At 34.4% G+C, this 20,167-nt stretch overlaps 1 protein-coding gene across 2 annotated transcripts in view; it reads right to left on the reverse strand.

Annotated features, from left to right (window-relative positions):
- DSEL (dermatan sulfate epimerase like) overlaps positions 1-20,167 on the reverse strand; it is a 146,936-nt gene that overhangs the window by 53,589 nt on the left and 73,180 nt on the right. The gene's annotated exons all lie outside the window — the stretch shown is intronic.

A 20,167-nucleotide genomic window follows, 5' to 3' on the forward strand; every position in this document is an offset into this window, starting at 1 on the left:
TTCTCTCATCAGAGAGAAAATTAAATTATTTTTTATCAGTACATAGAAATAAATATTTTTTCTACTCTTTTATGGTTCATGTCCATTTCCAGCTGCTTCAAATTGTGACTGCATTCAGTCAGTTACATGATTATATACAGACTATTTTTGAGATTTCAGTAAAGCAGGCTGGTACTAAAATGGAAAGAAGTACCTCAAGTAAGATAGAGGATAAGAAGAAAGTAATTCCAAAAACTGATGCTCCGTCTCATTATCAATTTCAGTTTAACAAAAATTGTAGTTACTCCTCAGTTAGCACTGGTACATTTGCAGTTGCAAAAATGCTGCTTCTTTCTCTGATTTTGACTTCAGTGTGTTTCTGCTAGATTTGGATCAAGATGGAAAACACAAACCCTGTCTGGCACAGAATCTTTTGCTTACAGTCCCAGCAGCTTTGTTTCATTCTTCCATGTCAATAGAATTTAAAATATTTTTAAAAAGTAATTTCCTACTGGTTACCCTGAAAGGCTTGTGCAAAGCAAGGTGCCTTTTAAATACATAGAGATATGGTCACAAACAATAGCAGTTGCTATGGGAGCAGAGCATAGTGTCTTATGCAGACGTGAAGGAAGAGGAATGGAGAAACACAAATATGGTACAGATTGGCCCAGGAGCTCACTGGCTTTAAGCACAATATTAGTTCCCCTAAATATGCTCTGGTAAATCACATTTGTACATCAAGGGATGCAAAAGTTTATATTTAACTGAGTTGTGTTTACTTACATAAGGCAAGATTTATGGTCACTGGGAGGCTCATTAGCATTGATTTTCATAGTCCCCACTTAGAAGTAATATGTCCTTGATATAGGAAATTATCCAGTACTTATATAAAGACCTAGCTGGAATAATTCCATGTATACTTAGCAGATTTGTATTATCTTGTGGCAGAGTCAGACAAAAAAATCCAGCTTTCCTGAACAATTGCATCAACCTTATTTAAAAAATCCCTGCAAACATATACGAGTGCAGTAATGACAGTGCTAACTCTGTTCCAATTTCTAAGGTCAGAAAGGGACATTTTCAAACCAGGAACCAGTCAGCTCAAGAAGGACCAAATAGCATTATATTTCCTTCAGTAAAACATAAAAGGTATACAGTTACTTTGATGACTAACAAGGAAGCCTGTAATGTGTACATGTAACTTTCCAACGTGGCTGAAGCAAAAGGAGGTTTTTTTGACTAGGAAGATGGAGTTTTTAGCAGATTGAGAGAAGACTTGGGGATTTACTTGCAGGTTGTCCAAACAATTGCCTCAAACTGTATTATCTTGATGGGGAAGAAGTCCTTAAAAAATGTCTAACATCTTGTCTAATTTGTGTTCATTTCTTTTAATAATATTATCTCTATGAAGGAATCTTTAAAAATGGTCATTTTACTCATACAAATATACAAATTGATCAGATATAGGAACCTGTCAGAACAGCTAATTGACCTTATTATATATGTTTCCATTTAATATTCCTATTTATACCTTCTGGTGAAATTATTCCAGTTAACTCTGATTCAGTTGCCCTTAGACTTGCCAGTCCATGGAAAGCTTAACTGCTCCCTTTTCATACCATTTTTTCGCACTATCTGCTTGCATGTTGTATTTTTTTTGTCTTTTCTCCACAACATGAATACAGTTGTCTTTTTCTCTGGACTTTTAAAATTTATTTAAATTTACTTCAGAGTAAATTTGTGAAGTTGCTTCAGCAACTTTACCATGAGCATTTTCTTCTTGCCCTGGCATAAGAGCACATGCTGGCGTTATCTGGATGAGAATGCTTCCCTAGGGATGTGACATGCGTGGACACATAACTGCAGGCAACTGTCATAAAATACTGCTGCTTAGCAGCTGTGAACTTTAGCTGGGGCTACTTAGTGAGTGTCAGGACATCCTGACAGTGTGAGCACAGCCAGCTGGCAGGGATGGTGGAACTCATGAGACCTCTGGTAGCTCCACTGATTACAGTAACCAACTCCATAGGCTTTCAGTGCTTTAGGTATTTATGCACATCACTGTTGAGTGGCAAACATGTTAGTATAAACTTATTAATTAATATACAAGCGATTAGCTTTCTACAAGCTTGAGTGCTTAACTGGAATGGAGTCAAAAGAATCCTGGTTATTCTAAAGTCATTCAGATGCTTCAGAAATATTTAATTCTACTGCTTCTTTGTAATAAATACCAGATTTAAGGCCTGTGATTTTTGAAAATGATTGGATCCTGAAATGGATACTGCCAGAATAATAAATACGAAATTTGAAAATGTCGTAGCCTACTTTCAGTTCCTATCAATATTCCTGAAAAAGTGACAAAATATGGCATTCATTGTTAAGATTTCTTCTATCTCCCTTGTTGCTCAGTTACAGACTGATGTTTTTAGGCAAAGCAGCTGGTTTGAGTCTGACTGAATGTGCTCTTTTAGTCAGGAGTGGTTCAGTATTGATAAAGACTGAGGAATCACAGCGGTGCTAGCTTGTTAAACATTGAGATAATGATAGACCTAGAATTAACCAGCTGATAAACCAGCAAAGTGATTAAGTTATTTCCATCTACAGAAACTCTTGGTCTTTTACTGGAAGACTGAGGCAATCCATGCAGTCAGACCTTGCTAACAGCTACAAAAAAGGCAGCATGCTTTTTTTGGTTTTGTTTACAAAAAAATCCGAACACTGCAAGTCATGCTGGTGATAAGGAGGGTACAGAAATTTCCTTAGCTCAGGCAATAGCTTCACAGACAAAATAAATTGAAACGTGCCACCTCTATCACCAAATAAGCAATCATTCTTATGCCCTCAGCCATTTTTCCCAATGTTTGTTGCCCCCACCTTCATCTTAGCACTATAATCTCCACAGCGACAGTGAACTAGAATAAAGGAATAATCTAACATAAAATTATCCCCTTTTTTCTTTCCCCTGTAGTTAATGACAGAAAGATGAATTAATATCAAAATATATGCATGCTAACTTGTATCAAAATCCACAAATTGAGTTTAACAGCCATGGCAGAAATAATCATCTATTACATTTTTAGTTTGTAATGGTTATATTCAATACAAACCAAAAGAAGGTGAGAAAATAAAAAATAAATCAATGGTTTCAAATCTGGAAAATGTACTTTAAAATGAAGATTGAAACCAAATAATTATTGAAATGATGTTAAATCTTGTCTTTATTAGTTTTATAGTATAATTTAAATTTCAATTATATTTATATTTACTATTTTATTAAATTATGTGCTGATTTGTGGTTCAAATTCTCTTGCAAAAATAATTTTTAAAATAGATGTCCAGAAAAAGACTTTAATTACATATTCTAAAGAACTAATTTAAATTCCTTTTTTATTCTTCTGGCTTTTCTGAGAGACAAATCTTTTAACTCCAATGGCTGTGAAGCAAGACAAAATCATTGCTTTTGGAGCATGAGCACACTCCAAGGTGTTCAAACTTAGTTATCATAGTTTTCACAAACATGGTGTCCAAATTCTTGGGCATGACAAGGAATAGGACACCCAATTGTACTAGAGAAAAAAAGTAGATTGCCTATGGCATCTATCATCTCCAGCCAAAGGATGTAATTTACTAATTATTGTGTAAAGAAATTTTGAAAATATGTATTGTATCATGAAATTGTAAAGAAATAAAATACTTTATTTTATAAAGTAAAGCAGGAAAAGTAAATCTTGATAAATTTGTTTATTACAAGTGGTTTACTATGATGTTATGCTCTCCTTTGAAATTTTCATTTTTAAAATGCAAGAGAGAGATCCTATCAGTAGCTGAAACAGTAGTAGGTAGGCTAGTCTCTCATGTTAACAAAGTAATTAAAATTCACATCTCTTTGTAAGATCCAATTATTTTCCAGACTGTGATACAGTGACTATACTTTGAAATGAGGATATCTGCCACACAGTGTTTTAAAGACACATGAAAACTCTAGAGACATTTTCTCACAGGTCCCAAATTGAATTGGATAGAAGCTTAGTGATGCAAACAATGTAAAATTAGATTAAATAATTTAGTGTTTTAGCAAGCGTCCTAAATGTTCTTACTATTTCACTAAGTATAATAATGTATATTGTGCATAAAGAAAATTATTCGGACAAACAAATTAGACTTTAGATTAAAATACTGGTCATAGCAAAGGTTGTCTTTTTGTAGATGGGCCTCAATACATTTAAATTAGAAAGACATTTACTGGATATGGCAATGCTGAACCAAGTAAATGACTGACACTAGGAAAATATTATCCAGGCCATTCAAGAGCATTTATAAAATAATTGCCTGGGAGCTTAATTTCAAAAGTGTCCTAATATAATTTCCACTGAGAATGCAAAAAAGCTTTTTTTCTAAAATAAAAAATCCAACATTTTCCTTTCTTTAAAAGTCATGCCATCATAAAATCGGTCTGTTTAATGCTGTTATGTGGTTCGTTATGTCTGCTGAGGTTTAATCACCAGCAGGATGGAGGACAGAATTAGGAGGGTAAAAGTGAAAAAACTCATGGGTTTAGATAAAGACAGGTAATTAAGAAGAGCAAAAGGCACATGGACAAGCAAAGCAAATCAAGGAATTTACCACTTCCCATTGGAAGGCAGGTATTCAGCCATCCCCAGAAAAACAGGGCCACATCACAACAAGGATTTGAGAAGACAAAACCCATCACTCCATACATCCCTTTGTGGAGTTCATTGGTGTCTTCTTCTATTGGGGTATTTTTATCTGACTATCTTCAGTGTCAAGACAGATTGTAAGAACATGAGACTGTGGATGCTCCTGGTTCCCACTTGCAGAAGAATGGATTATCTTCTTTTGCCTCTCCATTTACTACTTGTTTTTTTCCCATAGTTTATACGTAAATATTTATCAATTTGAACATTTTCACACAGTATATAATTGTTTAATAACACCATCTAACTTGTTTTAATCTTTCTTTACTTCAGGGGATATCTTTGTGAATGTAAAATTCATAGGCAATATTATATTTTATTTAAACTAGGCCAATGTTAATTTAAGTCCACTTGATGCAAATTTTGTCACATGCTAATCATTCCCTAGCAGTCATAATCATTGGCAGAAGAACAAATGACCAGTATAAGGTTCAAATTTCTAATTCTAGTCCTTAAGAACTTGAAACTAATTGACTCTCTCCAGCTATGAATCATAATTAGATTAATAGGATTGTCACTTTTAAAGAAAGAAAAGGGGAAAAGAAAATTAAAGGATGCTAGTAGCCTTTTAAATCTGAATCAGCCACTGGAAGAAATGGCATATTGTACCACAGAAAAAATATCAGGTGACATGATCAAAAATTAAATTCTTCTGCAGAAAAGTTTATTTCCATTGGTATGTGTCCTTGTTATTGTGGATGCATTAAAAGTAAAGCTGCCTGAAACCCCACAGAAAAAGCACCTCTGTCAAGACTTGAGAAAAACCTCTTTGTGATGAGTCTCTAGGGTTAGACATCATATAAAAAGAGCTCAGATTAAACTGACCTTACAAACCATCCACCTGTCTATCTTATTATATTGGTTTCACCTAAACAACAACACAAAATAATCCTGAAAGTTTTCCAATTCTTCCCTTTCTCTTCACTAAAAAAAAAAAAAAAAAAAAAAAAAAAAAAAAAAGAAGTAATTCTTTTGCTCATGGGATGATAAAATACTAATACTGTAGATGAGAAATCAATGCCATTAATTGTATTAAAATTTGATCTAAAAGGATAGACATAAAAGATTGCTTTTGTTTTTCATATTTGTGGGTATGGCAATATTTTAGTTCTTTTTAAATAGCTAATAATACTGAGAGAAAATGATTGAGAGAGTTGGTTCCTTCTGCTTGAAATTCTTCCTTATGCAAGAAGACAATGTACTAATACTTATATAAATATGCATAGAATAAACATTCCTCTTCAGAAAAAAAACATGAAAATTTCTAAAATTATTTCAGTTACTTGGTTCTCAATACCACAGAGTGCCATATTCTGATTATGTTTAATTCCCTACTCAAACCGTAACCCCTGTTATAAGTTCTGCACAATAAATCAAAGAATATCAACAATGAGCAGAACAACATAAATATTGTTTTAAATATGTGTGTTGGAACATTAGGAACACTGTGGAAGAGACTGTCCAATCTCATTAGCCTTTCACCTTAAATGCTGTACATGTTAGTTATTCTTCTTTTATTGTGCTGTTCTTATGGGAAAATTTCAAAACCATAAATGTCCTACCTAGAGCACTTGCAAACCTTCTTAAATGAGAATTCATGAGAATGGAGGTGGGGAGAGGGCTTTACCTAGAACTATTTTCCCAGACTCAGATTTTACATAAGGGAGCTTTTATGTTTTTGGTTTTGTTTTTTTTTTTTTTTTTTTGAATGAAAATCAAAAGATGCAATCTAAACAAGTCTATGCTGAAGATTTTTCACACAGAAAATCAGATATTTTTCTTTTATTTTTCCAAGGAAAGCATAATGTCTAGACAATTCTAACATACTGAAAGAGGGTCAAGACTTGCTGAACAACTGTCAACCCCATTTCTTCTAAACAGAGAAAGGCCAGACATGTCTAGAGAAGAATTAGGATGCATCTAAATCAGAAAGGAACTAAAAAAATTTAAAAAAAATAAAAATAAAATCTTAGAAGATACAACCTCAGTGAAACCAGATACAATTATATTGATCTACCTTTCCAGGATCTTAATATTCAAAATCTAAATCTTAATACTCTAACTTTTTGTTTTCTCTTTTTCTCACCATACATAGTGGGAGTTTATATTATAGAATAAATAAAGGAAACATTATGTGTGCTTCGAGTATGAGGAGGTGTTTATTCTGAGTTGAAGTTTTTATTTGCTTTAAGATTGCTTGGAGAAAACTAGAACCTGAAAATTTCTAGAAATAGAAAATTGAAAATTATCTTTGTATGAAGGACCTGTACCAACCCCAGAAGCTTGTATTCAAATCCATGTAATAAAATTTGCATAAATATATAAATAAAAATAAAATTATTGGATTAAACTTACTAAATATTGATATCAATTTATTTTAAACTAAACATTAAAGTGTTTCTTCAGAGGCCAGATCCACAGAATCATGGAATCATGCATGATAAAATGGTTTGTGTTGAAAGTGACCTAAAAAATCCTCTAATTACATCTACATGTAGAAGAAAATTAATAATAATAAGAAAAAGTAGCTGCTTTGCCAAAACACAGACTAGATATCACTGAAACATATTCTATTTGAACCATTGCAGCATCCGGGTATGATGTGGGAATCTACCAAGGAATTAGTTAAGTAGGGAATTTTGAATTCTTACTAACAGGATGTTGATGTGTTCTTCACCTGTTACACTGTTTACCTAGAGGTAACAATAATATAGGAAACAGTATTTTAAGCCTCTCTGCTTCCTCCAGGGTACTCTGCCCCTGTAGTGGCAACCCTTACAGAGCTAGGTCACTACAATCCTGAAGAGCATCACGATTCAGTATATTTTGGGGAGATATTTAATTGTTGCCCTGATGTCTTTATGTATGCAGCTGCTCTGTCACTGGCCAGAACTCACAAGTTTCCAGTTACATATCGAGTTTATGTTTTCCTCAAGGCAAAAATTCCAATGGGTGCCTGTTAATTTTGTTTACGTTTTGAGAATACTTCTCCAGTTGCATTGTAAGGTCAGGTAGTTGGTTTCTTCCCCCATTTCTTCTTACATTTCATCACTCAAATAATGAATACAGCTTGTCTCTGGCACACCTTGAATTACCTAGTTTGCTTTGAACTGGAAGCAGCTATAGCCAAATCTAGGTTCAAATAAAAAATATAGTTTGTGTACAGATGACAGGTGTGTACAGATGATTTGGATAAATGCTGAATGTTGAATACACCATAAAATTAGTTCTCAACATTTTAATTTTAAGAATCCAAGGAATTTATTATCGTAACATATTCATAATTAAACTTCATGACCTCAGAGTGACTGCAAGCTAGAAATGGGTTGCTTTGCATTGCAGTTGACTCTAGGTAAATTTCTGACATTTGTGACTTACTTATGTAAATGGATCCTTCCAGAGAAATAAATTAATCTACATTAAGGATGTCTCATGTCTACACAGGGCCAGGCTGCTACAGATAACTAGGACTAAAACATGGTCTTTCCATCATAGCTATAATACTGATACCCATACCACTGCAAAATCAAATCACACTGATCAGGAGGGAACTTTAAATTTATTTATGAACCATTTGTCTGTTCATATACATTCTGTATGCCAGGAACATGTTTGTTAGATGTGTGATCTAACACAGTGCTTTTAAGGCACTGAACTTTGAAGTCACAGTAAATATTTTCTTCCAGTAATGTATTTCTGAAGAATTCTCCAGCCCCTGCTTTTGTCAAGACCATAATCCTAAGCACAAAAATAATATACAGTGCTGTCAGCCAGTTTTGAAAAATAAAAAAAAGGTTTGATTATGCTGCTGCTTGCTGTCATAACTCTGTATTTATTATTAACTACACTTGAGGATGCATTGCAAATTTATTTAGCAGATTTTGTCCAAAATAGCTGTGCTAGCTGAATAGTGTAAAAGAGCAGATATGACTTGAGATATTGCTTTTCTCCCTAGACTGAAGATTAATGGCTCCAAAAAGATGAAAGCAGGAGGATAAAAGCATGATGTTTTCAAAGATAATTCTACTAGTGGCAATCATTATCACTGGATGAAAACAAATAAGTCATTTTCATTATCATGTGTCCTGAAAGGAAGCAATATTCACTGTGAAAGAAAATAATGAAAGAGGGGAAATTAAAGGCTTTGAAAAATTAACATTGATTTCAGAGTGCACCTGGACTTCCATTTCCACTGTTTTGTCTTCAAACACCAGCTCATATTCAGAGAGGTTTTGATAGCAGACAATACAGGATTTAATGCAAAGTAGACCAGACGTAACCCAATCAAGGGCTTTTCTTGTAAGAACAAAAGCTTTTCATAACTAAATGTCCTTTTCACTTCTAGTTTTTTGTCTTGTAGTATATCACTTCACATGATGGGTGTCATTCAGGCTTTGGGAACAATTTATTTTCCCAAGCAGTAGAAGAAAAGCCAAAATGAAAACCTCCCCTCCTCCCATTGCCAGTGTCCAAAACTAAAGTAAGACATATCAATTTTTTAGCCTCACATAGTAACTGAAATAATGTATAGAAGAAAGTAAACTAATTAAATGGCAAAAGAGGTAGCATTACATTGTGTAATGTATCATATTTTGCTCTGTTGTGTTAAAAACAGGGATATGCTGCAGGGATATTCTACAGTACATTAAATCAGCCATTGCAAAACTGACTAGATCCTCTTTCAACTCATACCTACTTCTTACATAACTGATCTTGGCTTTCTGCTTTGTTTACCATTCATTTATAAACTCATATACTGTCTCTCAGACAATGCATTTTTTATTGATCTGATTGTCCTATTAAAATTGTTGTCTGACTTAGTGTCTGGCATCTTAATGCCAAATTTTAACTTCTACTTCATGCTGGCCCTGCATATATTCCCCTGACACTTCTCAAATTCTGCCTAGCCTAGTCCAACTAAAATGTCCAATCTCCCCTGACACAGCTTCATTCTGCCAGATTAATTCTTCCTTGTGTTAAAATAGATAACTCAAGCTTATTTTTCTCTTTCAATTCTGGCCTGAGATTTTTTATGTATCTGTTGGCTACCAAAAATTCATTCTCGTGTTTTTCTCCAGTGCCTCTTTCTTCTACTATTCATATTTTCTGTATTTTCTGAAATTAAAAAAAAAAGTTTCTTCCTGTTTTTCTTTCCAATAGAAGTTGTGCAGTCAGAGTGAGACAATGGCAATGAAAATCTGAAACTCTGTGATTTGGTTACTCCAACTCATATGGATAATTCTCAGATAGACTAGTATGAATATCAGGTTATGGATGATTATTTGAACTCTTATTATGAACTTTTGAGATTAGCCACAGCAGTCTGGTAAAATTTTTTTTGGTCAAAGGAGGTACATGTTTCTCAATCAGGGGACACCAAGACTTTTGTAGTAACAAGGGCAGAAATCTAATATTTTAAAGCATACAATTACTGTTAATATATCTTGAAAAAAAATCCTGGAAAATGGAAGAAAAAGTATGATTTTGAGAACCCTTAAACTAACATTAAACATAATTGCAGATTTAATTACAAAAGTTTGAAAACTATAACAGATGTTTGGAATATCAACAGATGGGCAAGAGCATATTTGACATATGAGGAGTTACTGACCCATTCTGTTTGATCTGTTCTTTATTGCAATTAAAAAAAAAAAAAAAATCACTCAAGAACAGACACCACAATATATAAGCAGAAGTATTTCTAATATACCAGTCTGGAATTCAGTGTGTCTTTTTTTCCCTTAGCTGAACTTTTAAAATTTAGAAATTACTTTTTTGGCTTTCCAATGAATATACACAAGAAACTCCAGCTTTATTGATTTCTTGGCAGATTTTGATGTTCTGTTCCATTCTCTTTTTATGACCAAACAGCAGCCAGGACTAGGATAAGAAGGAATTAGCTATGCATGAATCATAGACAAAGGGATAATAATGATCCTGAGTTTATTTTAGGCCAAACATATGGAAATTTAATAGTTTACAGTCTACCAAAGATTTATCAAAGCTTCAATTAAATTTGATCTTGATATTTATTAGTAAACCACTAAACATTTCTTCATTCAGGTAAAATCAACATTTGTTAATATGCATTCATGTCAACCATACAAGTCAAAGATAAATGTCAATCTGTGTCAGAACAACAGAATATAACCTAGACTTCAATGCCATTACAAACTTTTGTCTTTATAGTTGCTTTTGCCTAAAATAATATAATATTTTACTTTTTAACACAAAATGTAATTAAGACTGTACTTTTAGTAGCAGTCCTGAATTTCCTCCCTACTTTTAATATTACTCCTTTACTTCTTGTACTTTTAGGTACAAAAGCCCTTTTATTTTCTTTGAGAGATGGCTTACAGGGACAGACAGAGATATGTGCCTTTATTTTCTGTACACCTCACCCACAGTGACAAGTGAACTCTGTTTTAATGGAGGTGTAAAATTTTGCCTGCTAGTTCCTAAAAATTGTTTATCACAGAACTTTAGCAGCTGTAATCTTATATTTCCCTGTTGACTCAACCTATTTCAGCCTGGATGAAGAGATAAAATTCTTCAAGTTCTGCTACTTCATTTTCTGGAATCTTTATTTTCTGCCCTTAAAAAACAGGCTATACCACAGAAATCTGTAACAGCAACTTCCTGAAAGAAGATCAAGCAAGGAAAATTCAACATTGAAATTTTGTCTGAGTGTCACAGATGCTTTCAACAGCTTTAAGTCAGGAGTAATACCTCCATTGTGTTAGACTTTTTACAAACATACAGAAAAATTACAAAAAAAAAAGCCCTCTTCCAAAGAGCTTTTTTGTGGGGGTAGATTTCCCCTTTGTCCTTCAGGTTTTTTGCATTTTTAAAGACTAATGAAGAAATGTTGTCCTGAAGCTTTAGTCTCCAAGTAGACTACTAAAGGCCTTGATATACCTCAGTCTGGAATACTTGCACACTGTAAACTATAACATGTCTGATAAACTGTTTATTGAAGTATAACCTACTTCCACACAAACTGTGTGATGTATTCCATAGGAATTTGTGAATCTTAAGATGACCGATACTTCAAGAATATGTCACATTATACCCTGAACTTAAGACTTCCTAACAAATTGGAAATGAAAATTTTCCTATGGGTGGCAAAACACACATCTTCTCTTGAAAAACTTTTTCTCAACTAGTGCTGGCCTTCAAAGTTCATTGTGAACTTACTGAACATGAAATTAAAAACATAAAAGCAACAGCACATGGAGAGCACTGAGGCCTTTTCCCATTCTCACAATGCCCCACCAGGGTGGTGCTCGGGGTTCACATGAAACTGGGAGGGGGACACAGCAGGGACAGCTGACCCTAATTGAGCAAAGGGTTATTCCATACCTTCGGGTGCCATGCTCCACATACAGAGCTGAACTATGAATCACTGGAAGATGACAGTTCAAAGCTGTTGTTTTGTTGCTGTAACCCATTCTCTTTACTTGTTAAGGAGTTCTCTTACATAGTCACAATCTTTCTGCTTGCAAAAGAAACACACTTGGAAATTTATCCCCCTGAGTTTTTTGCCATCTCATTTTCAGCATTTTAGACATTTTCCTAATTTTTTTGTTTATTTTTTTCTCTTTAAAATAATATTCTGTAGTAGGAGAGAAGCAGAATCACAGACTGTCCACTCAATCTTCCCCCAGTAAAACAATATGGTGGAGTAGGCTGGAAGAAGGTAATCTCACAGGCTGCCATGAATTATATAAACTTCCAAAGCAATTTTGACCATGAAAACGAAGAAAAATTGGCCTACAAAGAGCTATGACCTGCAACAAAGAAGAAATTGTTCCTAAGATCAGAATTTGTTTAAGCTCTCAGAACATTAAACAGTGCAAAGTGCAAGTATTTTTAATCTCGGTCTTGTGTACAAACTGTTTTCTGTAAGAGAACAAAAAACGTGTAGACAGAAATACATTGGTGGTTTTATTTCCATTAACAATATAAAATGACTTCTGCTAAAAAAAAACCCATATTTTTGATACTTAATTACTTCGGGAATTTTTGTTTCTTTGTTTATTCTGGTGTTGTTGTTATTGGTGGTGGTGATTTTATTCCACAGAAAATATTATTGTTTCATTTGAACATAGGCATAATTCACAAATTTTATTCTGAAATTTAGAATAGTCTAGTTTGGTAACATTGTAAAAGCTGAGTTATAAACATGAACATCAGCTTGAATTGCAATACTTTCATTCGTAGATATCAACACTTTTTCCTTTGTCTTCATAATGTCATTGTTTGTGGTAAGTCACCTCATAGAAAAGAAGAACTTTGCAGTCCCCAGTTAATTCTAAAGATCATCTTGACTATTCAAAAGGTGAACACCTTGTTCATCTTGTATATGGAGATGTGGGGAAGGAAGTCCTTGTGGCCCTAAGGACAGAGAGAAACTCCATTGGAAAGTTGTATTACCTAAAGATAAGATGATACTATACATATCCAGGTATTAGGAAATTCCCTATCTGAAAGATAATGTTGCACTGACAGCTTATTTATGCCCATCATGTATCACAAGTCTAAGATAATAGGTTTTGAAGAGGACTGATAAGATATATGCCATGGCAGGTCAGGACATCCATGCATTCATACTCCTGTGACACAGTTAATTCCTGTTCTGATATATGCCACATAATAAAATTTGAAACTAAGCTATGTAATCTGCAACCAATTGTCTAAATATAACAATAGCATGGCAAAAAGGATGTTTTAAACAAAGACATGATCATTAAACAAATACATTTTCTTTCTGTTGCTGCCAAACAAGACTAGATTTAGAATATCTTAGAAAACCCAAAACAACATGTGTGAGTCTTGCTGCAATAGTCAGGATTTGCAGGAAGGAAAACTTTGAAGGTGCTTGAGATGACTTGAGAGGTTTGGTGTCTTTAAAATATGATATTTCAGGGGGGCTTTTAATTTACACATTCATACTTTATATATTATTCATATGTTTTTCTGCATGAGGCAGGTACACAGCCTCAAAATAATACAAGTCCTTTTCCCATTGCAGAGCAATACTTTTAAATAAAAAAATAAAACAAGATTTTATGGGTTTTAAGATAATTAATAGCATTAAAAATATTTTCTATTTCCTCAGGTAAGCATTTAGGCTACAGTTTCTGGAATAAAAAAGTTCTTTATTTTACAGATGACATTTATAGAGCATATGGTGTAGCTGACATTTCTTTTTCTAAAATTACTTGCTAATATTTTCAGAGGGATGAATTATTTTTCCACATCTCAACCATTACAACTACACAGAGAGATAGATATATTTGCTTCTGTTGTGCTTTTCAAGGAATATGTGTACTATGAATTTTTTATGTACAATACTGTGCTGTATGAAGAAAGGCTAAAATTTCTGGAGTCTTTAGACAGATGAAGTGTTATAGCACCACAAGAAAAAGTAATTCTTTATTGTTAAAGTATACTCTGAGGTAAATACCATCATTAATTTGTTGCAGGTTAAATTACTGTGCAATGTTTCCACACAAAACTAAAAAAAAAGGTCTTGTTTTACTGTTCATTGTTGCAATTTCATGCAATAACTCCACTATAATGCACACTGTGGACTCCAGATTTTTTAAAAACTCTATCAAAACTACAAATCAAATTAAGGGTCTATTCTCAAGAATAGAGTTTAGGGATATAAAATCTAAAATGTTTTAACACTTAATTCCAGTATCTACAGAATTTCTGAGAAATATTGAGCAACTGAATTGCTGTCTCTTACTTCTTCTAAGCACTTTTTCAGTATATTCACATCAGTGGATGCCATAAAGGTGAAAATTCTGCTGCTTCATCTTCTAAAAATTTAATACCTCCACCACTTATGTTTTTTTTTCTCCTTATGGACGCATTGGGATTTATGAATAGAGTTTATGAACAGAGTCCTTTTTATGAAGAAAATGTGTAAAGATTTCTTAAGACCTGTGAGTCTACTACAAAAGTATACTGAGTAAAAAACAATGAAAAAAAACCCAACATGAAACTACAGAAACTTGGAACTTTCCATCTCTTTTCCATTATTGTGCAGATAGTCTGGGTGTTTGGCTAAATCACCTTCTCTGATATGAATTCCACTTACATAGAATAAAGGTAAATCTGCATATGCATTTCAGGTCAAAGCTCCAAATACACTACATATAACTAGACATATTTCTCAGGAACAGTCTTTCAATTCACAAGGGATTTTTTAATGTAAGTTTTGAAAATGCAACTGTTAAACCAAGGCATTAAAAACTGAAGTTACACACTGACACTTAATTGACAAGCCAGCATAAACAGGAGATATTTATGTAAATATTAAATTCAGTTTCTTAATACCACTCCAACATTTTAAGTGATTTATGTGTCTCAGATATCAAACTTTACACTTTAGTATTACAACACCTGTGACTTTCAGAGTTACTTGACCTTCAGAGCTACTTGACCTTCAGAGCTTCTTTACCTCTACACTGAAGATATCAGTAAGAAAGTCATCATCACAATTCTTGAGATTAGAATCTCATTTCTAGCATAATAATCAATGACAATGCAGGGATAAAATCTATACATTTGGATGTGATAATACTGGGAATGTGACTATTATAATAAGTGTATATATTACACATTTTCCATTTGGTATGTCTCTTTTCATCAAAATTTCTTCTTCTCCAGCTTGGTCAGGAATGTCAAAAGATCCAGCAAATGGGCTCCTCAAATAATTCCTCGGGAACTACTTTAACATAGCAAAATAGGGTTTATAACTTCAGAACATGCAACAAAGCAGGGACTAATATGATCTTCTAGAGGACTAAATTAAGTACTGCCTGTGTTCCTTCCCCTGGGAGCATTTTCCTTATCTTCCACACCATTCTAATAAAGGAATAATAGAAAAACCACACATAAGTAGTAGTGTATAACACACAAGACATGACATGGTTGAATTCCATTGCTGCTGTCAAAAGTGTATAGAAAGTAACTTTTCCTCTCAGATAATGCCTATTTTCCTGCTTGTAAGCTGAACAAATGATTAACAGGAGATTACAGGAACTGAAGGAGAGCAAAGAACCTGTACCTTGGGGTTTTCAGCAAGAGAAGAAAAGAAATGGAAAGGTGGAACTTGTAACAGTGTCATATAATACAATAAATTCTTCACTATTGCCACCTCAATGCTGTCAAAAAAAAGTTCAGGTTTCATTTCCACGATGCAGTGTAGCATTTGGTGCTCTTTTATCATTGTATTCAGTTCTGCATTATTTTCAGTTAGAAACCCTACTGCTTTACAGATATGTTACTGTTTTATTAATTAATATATTATTTTGTTGTTGTCAATATTCTTTTGATTTATCTATATTCCCAGTCTCCTTTAAATAACTGTTGAATTTATTATTAAGTTTAGAAGGAGCATCATTTGGACCATTCAGTCTTGTACTTTGTTTTGCTAACCAGATTGTGAGAAAAGATGGTCTTTGAAACACAACACAAATGAACAAAAGATGCAGTGGGTGCTGTTCTTTACAATTTTTTGATATTAAAGAGATACATTTACAGATAACAAGTAGTTGCTGCAAACTAAATACAAACAATTGGTGTTTCCAGTAATTTCTTTTAGTCTAGATGATGAAATTCTGCTTGATGTCTACATTTGCTTAATGCCTCAAGAAAGTTACAATCAAAGTTTCAGTGGAAAGAATATATTATAAAATTGTGTGAATTTTTTCTTCCACCTTTCACTAAAAACAAGATACAATTTTTCAGTCTAAAACTTCCTCACATTGCACTCAAACCAATTTTCATCCATTTAGGAATACGTGTACTTTTGTTAATTTTAACATTTCCATCTAAAGAAATACATGTTTTGACAAACATGGCCTTTCTCCATGCTCAAGTGTATTCTCTATCTTCCTTCTCAATGTGGACTCTTCTTGATAAATTCTTGATAAAATAGATCATATTCTTCCATCATCCTTTACTCCACTTTTAGTTCATCTGAAATTATGATATGTCATGTTCAACAGGTCAAAATTTCATTAAGAGCAGGAATAAGTGATCTTTTAGAGACTTTTTTTACATATTACTGGAAGTATAGGCTGAAGCACATACTTTCAGTTTGTTAATGTCTGTTTATTGGCTCTTTGAATATCAGAAGAACGTTGGCTATATCACAGATTATGTATGTTTACACCTCATGTTTGAAAAAAACCAACAAATTAAAATCCTTATGTTTCAGTTCTTCAGAACTGAATCAAATTTTATTCTCCCTTGACTTTAAATAAAACCTTAAAAACTGTGGTTTTGCCAAGTCATTAACGCTCATTATCAAAAAGGTGGTATGTAAGTACTAATGAGATGATTCATGGCAACACAATCCTTATTACATCAGTATGGCCCTAAAATTGATTTAGTTAATGGTACCATCTGCTCATTTCCAGTTTTTTCCTTACAATTAGAATAACGCATCATATATTTGATTTTTTAAACTATGTTTTCTCTCTTTTGCCCTACCATTTGTTCTGAATTACCTTTTTCTCTTTACATCCATTATTGTAATAATACCCTTTTGCTGATGAAGAAATTAAGTTTTGAAAGAGTTGGTTTGGTTCTCAATGCTTTGTCTTTCCAACTGATAAGTGGTGCTCTTGAGGTGATGAAATGCTGTTACTTAATGTGGAAATTATCTAGCGCTCTCTTCAGTTATAAACCTATGATGTGCCAAGCTTCAAGAAAAAAAAAATATAGAAAAACAAGCTTATAGAAAAATAATTTTCTATATCTTGACAAAAAACCTAAAACTTGAAGGGTGGGGAGAAGGAATGGAAAATTCTATTTCTGTCCTGTGACTATGTATAAAAGACATCTACTTCCCGTCTTCATAACAGCACTATTGTAATATCAACATGCAAACACAGTGTTAAAATTTTTGCAAGAAAAAAAACACACAAGATGGTGCAAGGAGAATTCCTATGGCTTTGTCTTTGAATAATTGTGGACATATTAATGTAATTCATGAATTATGCCAATTATGAACAAACATTGTGCAAAAAAAACTTTCTGCTTATATTGGGATATTATGCTGGAATAGAGTTGATTAATTACAATGTGTAGAGTTATAAAAGTAATTTATCATAGTATAATGACTATTCAGGTACGTATGGCTTATTTAAATGAACAAGATAGAACAAGAGCCATTAGAGTATTGCTGTACGTTTTAGGATACATAACCAAGCACATTTTATGAAAGGCTGTGGAAAATAAATACCTAAAGTCATGAAAATAAATGTAAAAAACATTGGACTCTGCATTTTATTTTCATTAAGATTTATTCTTTAAAAAAAGAAAATAAAGAATAATAAAGGAAGGGCACTAACTTTGAAAAGACTGAATCTTGGGGACATACTGGAGTGAAGGAACATAATTCAGATGGGTAGAGTTGGTCTTTTGGTTTCATCTGTGCCTCTCATGTCCCCTCCCAACTTCTCGTGCACCCCCAGCACACTCACTGGACGGCACAAGGGCCAAAAAAATTCCTTTACTTTGTGCGAGCACTACTCAACAGTAACAAAAATATCCTTGTGTTATAAACACTGTTTCCAGCACAAATGCAAAGCGTAGCCCCATACTGGCAACTATAGAGATAATTAGATCCATCACAGCCAAAATCAGCACACAAAGGCAGTCACTCACCACTTCCCAAGGGCAGACTGATGCCAAGCCATTACCTGAGCAGAGCTGTCCTAAAATTCCCTTTTTTCACTTTTATTGCTGAACATGACATTATAGGATACAAAACACCTTTGCAGTTGTTTCAGGTAATTTACTGGCTTTGTCCTCTCACTGCCTATTCACTGTGACAGGGACAGACTGAGAAACAGAATAATATAATTATAAAATCATTAAAATTGGAAAATATCTCCAAGATCATTGAGTCCAACCTTTGACTAAACACCATAGCACTAAGCGTTATGACCAGTCATTTCTGGAACAGTTCTGTGGATGGTGACTCTACTGCTTCCTCCGGTAGCTCGTTCCAATTCTTGACAACTCTTTCAGTGAAGAAATGCTTCTTAATGTCCAAACTGAACCTTCCTTGTCTTGAGGCCATTTCTTCTTGTCCTGTCACTGGCTGTTCAGAAGAAGAGGCTGAACAATCCTCATCTGGTCACAGCCTCCTTTCAGGTAGTTGTAGGAAACAAGGGCTCCCCTGAGACTCCTCCTCTCCAGGCTAAGCACCCCAATCTCCCTCAGATGTTTCTGATATGTCTCACTCTCCAGACCCTTCACCAGCTCCATTGCTCTTCTCTGGACATACTCCAGTAGCCCAAACACCCTCTTGTAGTGAGGGGCGCAGAACTGAACACAACATTTGAGTTGTGGCCTCACCAGTGCCAAGTACAGGAGAACAATCACTGCCCCAGTCCAGCTGCCCACACTATTTCTGATACAAGGCAGGATGACTTTGGCCTTCTTGGTCACCTTGGCACACTGCTGGCTCCTGTTTAGTCAGGTGTCGACCAGCAGCCTCAGGTTCTTTTCCTCTGGACCTCTTTCCACCCACTCCGCCCCAGCACGTGGCACTGCCTGAGGTTCTTGCGACCCAGCGGCAGGACCCAGCACTTGGCCTTGTTGAACCTCATCCAGCTGACCTCAGCTCATCCATCCAGCCTGTTCAGATCTCTCTGCAGAGCCTTCCTACCCTCCAGAAAATCAGCACTCCCACCCAACTTAGTGTCATCTGAAGATTTATTGAGCATACAGAAGGCACTCATGCTGTGCAGGCACTGCTCATAGCTCTATCAGCACTATTTTGGTCAAAAATCTAAACCACAGCACCTTATGAATTGCCATGAAGATTAACTCCATCCTAGGGAGACCCAGTACACCAGGTTAGCAATTAGCTCTCATTGACTTCATCTAATCTCCCTGCACTTACCTATAAGGCTTGCTTACTTTGGAAGTGTCTGCTGTATATTTCGTCCCTTCTGTAATTAATTTTATTAGGAAATACTGACCACAATTTAATATGAACATTAATATTAGGATGTCACCTGCTGTCTACATTGAACTGATTACAGAACAGAGGTTTTGGCCACAAATTTGTGATATTTGGTCCCAGAGCTTAGGTTTTTAATATAGGTTATGTGGACCTTACTGCAAGTGATTAGTCAGAATGACACAATCTGATAAACCAGATGGTAAGAGCAAGCATGGAGACAGGGAACAATTGAGATAGTAACATGAGGCAAGAGAGTTTTGAAAGGAGATTAGGTAAGGTATATATTAATTAGGGTAGAAAGTGATTAGTAGAACACAATGATTAAGAGACACAGTTTTGAAGGGCATATGTAGGGAAGGCTGGGCTCCAGGAAGGCTTTGATGGATGGAGACAAGAGACCTCTGAAGGCTGCTCTTAGAATATTGGGGTTTTTAGGGATGGTGAAAGGTCTTGCTTGGAGCTGCCAGATGCA

This window comes from Lonchura striata, chromosome 1 (genome assembly GCF_046129695.1).
Source record: "Lonchura striata isolate bLonStr1 chromosome 1, bLonStr1.mat, whole genome shotgun sequence".
Lineage (NCBI taxonomy): Eukaryota > Metazoa > Chordata > Aves > Passeriformes > Estrildidae > Lonchura > Lonchura striata.